Source organism: Nomia melanderi, unplaced genomic scaffold (assembly GCF_051020985.1).
Source record: "Nomia melanderi isolate GNS246 unplaced genomic scaffold, iyNomMela1 scaffold0098, whole genome shotgun sequence".
Classification (NCBI taxonomy): domain Eukaryota; kingdom Metazoa; phylum Arthropoda; class Insecta; order Hymenoptera; family Halictidae; genus Nomia; species Nomia melanderi.
In genome coordinates, this window is record NW_027475213.1 from 160,001 (window position 1) to 165,000 (window position 5,000).

At 49.3% G+C, this 5,000-nt stretch overlaps 1 non-coding gene across 1 annotated transcript; it reads left to right on the forward strand.

The window, feature by feature from the left end:
- Positions 1 to 3,420: 3,420 nt before the first annotated feature.
- Positions 3,421 to 3,575, forward strand: LOC143175507 (5.8S ribosomal RNA). Its single transcript, XR_013000267.1, has one exon. It is a non-coding gene; the product is annotated as a 5.8S ribosomal RNA (ribosomal RNA).
- Positions 3,576 to 5,000: the final 1,425 nt, after the last annotated feature.

Consider the following 5,000-nt stretch of genomic DNA (forward strand, 5'->3'; position numbering starts at 1 on the left):
ATGACCTTGTGATTCCTTCGTCGGGCACTGGTAAAGGGTGGCGATGATGCGTTCTATAATAGAAATACCCGTCGTAGCGTTTCTTCCGAGTCAACCCGCTCACGAAACTCTCTCTCGTCGTGGAATCCCCGCGTCGGAGAGTAAAACGCGAATTAATACTATGAAAACTTACGTCTCTCGACGATGGGACGATCCACGCGAAGAGTTGTTTACGTGCACGCGTATGGTGCGATTGCGTCGATTCGCTTTTCTGTACGGGGAGAAATAGAACGTTGAGTTGACTTATCGGGTCTTCGTTGGAATTACCGTCGCTGGCATTGTAAACTCCAGATGACCTTGTGATTCCTTCGTCGGGCACTGGTAAAGGGTGGCGATGATGCGTTCTATAATAGAAATACCCGTCGTAGCGTTTCTTCCGAGTCAACCCGCTCACGAAACTCTCTCTCTCGTCGTGGAATCCCCGCGTCGGAGAGTAAAACGCCGAAGGCTTACTATGAAACTTACGTCTCTCGACGATGGGACGATCCACGCGAAGAGTTGTTACGTGCACGCGTATGGTGCGATTGCGTCGATTCGCTTTTCTGTACGGGGAGTAATAGAACGTTGAGTTGACTTATCGGGTCTTCGTTGGAATTACCGTCGCTGGCATTGTAAACTCCAGATGACCTTGTGATTCCTTCGTCGGGCACTGGTAAAGGGTGGCGATGATGCGTTCTATAATAGAAATACCCGTCGTAGCGTTTCTTCCGAGTCAACCCGCTCACGAAACTCTCTCTCGTCGTGGAATCCCCGCGTCGGAGAGTAAAACGCGAATTCATAGTATGGAAACTTACGTCTCTCGACGATGGGACGATCCACGCGAAGAGTTGTTACGTGCACGCGTATGGTGCGATTGCGTCGATTCGCTTTTCTGTACGGGGAGCAATAGAACGTTGAGTTGACTTATCGGGTCTTCGTTGGAATTACCGTCGCTGGCATTGTAAACTCCAGATGACCTTGTGATTCCTTCGTCGGGCACTGGTAAAGGGTGGCGATGATGCGTTCTATAATAGAAATACCCGTCGTAGCGTTTCTTCCGAGTCAACCCGCTCACGAAACTCTCTCTCGTCGTGGAATCCCCGCGTCGGAGAGTAAAACGCGAATTCATAGTATGGAAACTTACGTCTCTCGACGATGGGACGATCCACGCGAAGAGTTGTTACGTGCACGCGTATGGTGCGATTGCGTCGATTCGCTTTTCTGTACGGGGAGCAATAGAACGTTGAGTTGACTTATCGGGTCTTCGTTGGAATTACCGTCGCTGGCATTGTAAACTCCAGATGACCTTGTGATTCCTTCGTCGGGCACTGGTAAAGGGTGGCGATGATGCGTTCTATAATAGAAATACCCGTCGTAGCGTTTCTTCCGAGTCAACCCGCTCACGAAACTCTCTCTCGTCGTGGAATCCCCGCGTCGGAGGGTAAAACGCGATATATAATAGTATATGCCAGTGGTTCGCGCGCGTCGTCTCTGAGATACGCGGTCGACAGAGTTCCGAAAACACGTGATGTGCCACGATTTCCGTGCGTCTTACATCTTTCGACGATGGGACGATCCACGCGAAGAGAACGTTCGTGCTTGCGTGAGGTGCAACAGCGTCGATTCGCTTTTCTGTACGGGGAGAAATAGAACGTTGAGTTGACTTATCGGGTCTTCGTTGGAATTACCGTCGCTGGCATTGTAAACTCCAGATGACCTTGTGATTCCTTCGTCGGGCACTGGTAAAGGGTGGCGATGATTCGTTCTATAATAGTAATACCCGTCGTAGCGTTTCGACCGATGTCACCCGCCACGAAAGTCTCTCTCGACGTGGAAACCCCGCGCCGAAGAGTAAACGCGAAGGCTTACCATACGAAAGAAAACGGTATTATACGCCTGTGGTATGTGCGTCTCGGCTCTGTGATACGCGATCGGCAGAGTTACAAAAAAACGTTGATGGGCCACGATTTCCGTGCGTCTTACATCTTTCGACGATGGGACGATCCACGCGAAGAGTAGTTACGTGCTCGCGCGAGGTGCGATAGCGTCGATTCGCTTTTCTGTACGGGGAGAAATAGAACGATGAGTTGACTTATCGGGTCTTCGTTGGAATTACCGTCGCTGGCATTGTGAACTCCAGATGACCTTGTGATTCCTTCGTCGGGCACTGGTAAAGGGTGGCGATGATTCGTTCTATAATAGAAATACCCGTCGTAGCGATTCGGCCGAGTCACCCGCCACGAAACTGTCTCTCTTTCGTCGTGGAAACCCCGCGTCGGAGAGTAAAACGCGCGAAGGCTGTGACTGTAACATATATATATACAGTATACAATGCCTGTGGTTTTTGCGCGTGTCGGCTCTTCGGTATACGCGATCGGCCAGAGTTACGGAGGGACGGTGAAGCGCACGAGAAATTGAAACGGCCGCACGATTGGAACCGAGCAACCGTCGAACATTGTTTCGCGACGTTTCCATAATGCGTTTTCGTTTCGCTCGCATACCGCTTCTTTTCCCCTAGTCTCTGAGACGCGTTTTCGAGCCGTTCTTCTACTATCGATTCTCGTAGAGAGAAGGGACCGGGTAGTCTGGAAGTGGAACCCGCATCTTGCGTGTACCGTACACGGAATTGAGAGGACCGGCCGTGAAGCTCGTTTTAAAGCCGTGCGTCTGACACCCAACTCTTGCGCGCCAATTTCGCGGCAAGAGATAATATGGGACGAATGACCGGCAAAGAGCCAGCTGTGAAGTCTGTTTTTTTAATCGAATCCGTGGACGTGTGTATGCCGTAGCGTCGCTCGTCGTGTTCGTTCATGGTCGTTCCGAGAGAAAGAACGAAAGCGGTAACGAAGGGACCGGCCGTGAAGCTCGTTTTAAAGCCGCGCGTCTGACACCCAACTCTTGCGCGCCAATTTCGCGGCAAGAGATAACATGGGACGAATGACCGGCAAAGAGCCAGCTGTGAAGTCTTTTTTCATTATTTGCTTTCAATCGATCGATCGGTACGATTCGTGCAACGTTTCGCGCGATGCGACGCGAAAACATGCGCGCAACAATAGATGCGTCTGATCGGAAGAACGCGAGGGTCGACTGCACGCGATGGATTCAGTATCGGGTAGGATACAAAATATATCCCCGTCGTTTCCACGCGTGCGAGTCTTCTGCGTCTTTCGCGGGTTTTTGAATGCACTATACGCCCGGAACGTCGAGAAATATATACATATTACTTGAACGTTTTTCGTCTCGAAAGGCTTCGGTGTCGTCTCCAAGGCGACGCCTGAATCTCCTTCGCGCGCTGGTCGGAGATTCAGGTATCAACTTTTATCTTCTCTTTGAAAGAAGAGAGATATTAGGTCGAACAAATGAGAATAAAATTATATATGTGAAATATAAAATTTATACGATTACCCTGAACGGTGGATCACTTGGCTCGTGGGTCGATGAAGAACGCAGCTAATTGCGCGTCAACGTGTGAACTGCAGGACACATGAACATCGACATTTCGAACGCACATTGCGGTCCACGGATACAATTCCTGGACCACGCCTGGCTGAGGGTCGTTTACGTACCATACACTGCTTGCGTAGCTCTGTCAAATCCCCGCCGTCGTTCACCTCTTCGGATCGAACGTTTTTTTACCGAAGGGCGCAAAGAACGTTTCTGAGTCGGGTTAAGAGAAGGATGCTACGTACGAGCGAACGATGGGTGTCTCGTCGGCGTTTGTCGCGGACACGCGAAAATTCTGTGAATTTCACGGACAGTGTACGTTCTAGTTGTTGCAAAACGATCGGAATCGTTTGTATGGACTCGCGTGAGTGTTCGCGGCGTCGTGCGTCGTTCAATTACGACCGCCCGCGGATACCGCTCCACTGCGATATGGATCTGAGCGACAACTTTTTCGGCTGTTCGTGAGATGAACGGTTTCGTGTGTTTAGAAAAATTTTTTTTCCCGCGCTCCCGACGTCACCTGAAATGATGCGTCAGAGGTGAAAGAAAATATTAAGAAGTCGAGAGAGAGAGAGACTACACACGTTTTATTCATATTTTGTATACCGTGCGTGAGACGGATGTGCACGACACGTCGTATGTCGGTATATTACCGACTGGCCCCAGGGAGATTGTTTTCTTCCTCTCTTACGAATGAGATGTACGTTTCGGAGGATCGTCGTTACCGAAACACACGGCAAAACGAGACTTCTCGCAGCAGAACCTTTATACACAATACACATCGACTCTTTTTACCCCGAGAGAGAGAGAAAAGGTGTATTTCTTTTTTTTATTTTTCGAATTCGACGCACGAACGCTTTGACAACTGGAGAAAAACACGGTGTGTGTTAAAATCGTGCGGGACGAGCATGCGTATTCGTAACGGGTCGAATAGTTCTTATTCCCCGTCGTCGCGTGTCCTCGCTGGACCACCACCGTGCGCTTCCGCCACGTTCAGTTGAATTTCGAAATATATATATATAAAAAGAATCACCATATACTCTCTTTCGGGAGGTGTATTTTTATCGGTTTCTGCTATAGAGAAGAGACGGAGATCGTGTTGTGAGGTGTAACGTTTCTGTATCCCCGTTTCGGAGGATCGTCGTTATCGGCGGAACACACGTCAAAACGAGACTTCTCGCAGAACCTTTATACACAATACACATCGACTCTTTTACCCCGAGAGAGAGAAAAGGTGTTTTTCTTTTTTTTTTATTTTTCGAATTCGACGCACGAACGCTTTGACGACTGGAGAAAAACACGGTGTGTGTTAAAATCGTGCGGGACGAGCATGCGTATTCGTAACGGGTCGAATAGTTCTTATTCCCCGTCGTCGCGTGTCCTCGCTGGACCACCACCGTGCGCTTCCGCCACGTTCAGTTGTATTTCGAAATATATATATATATATAAAAAGAATCACCATATACTCTCTTTCGGGAGGTGTATTTTTATCGGTTTCTGCTATAGAGAAGAGACGGACGATCGTGTGTGACACCACG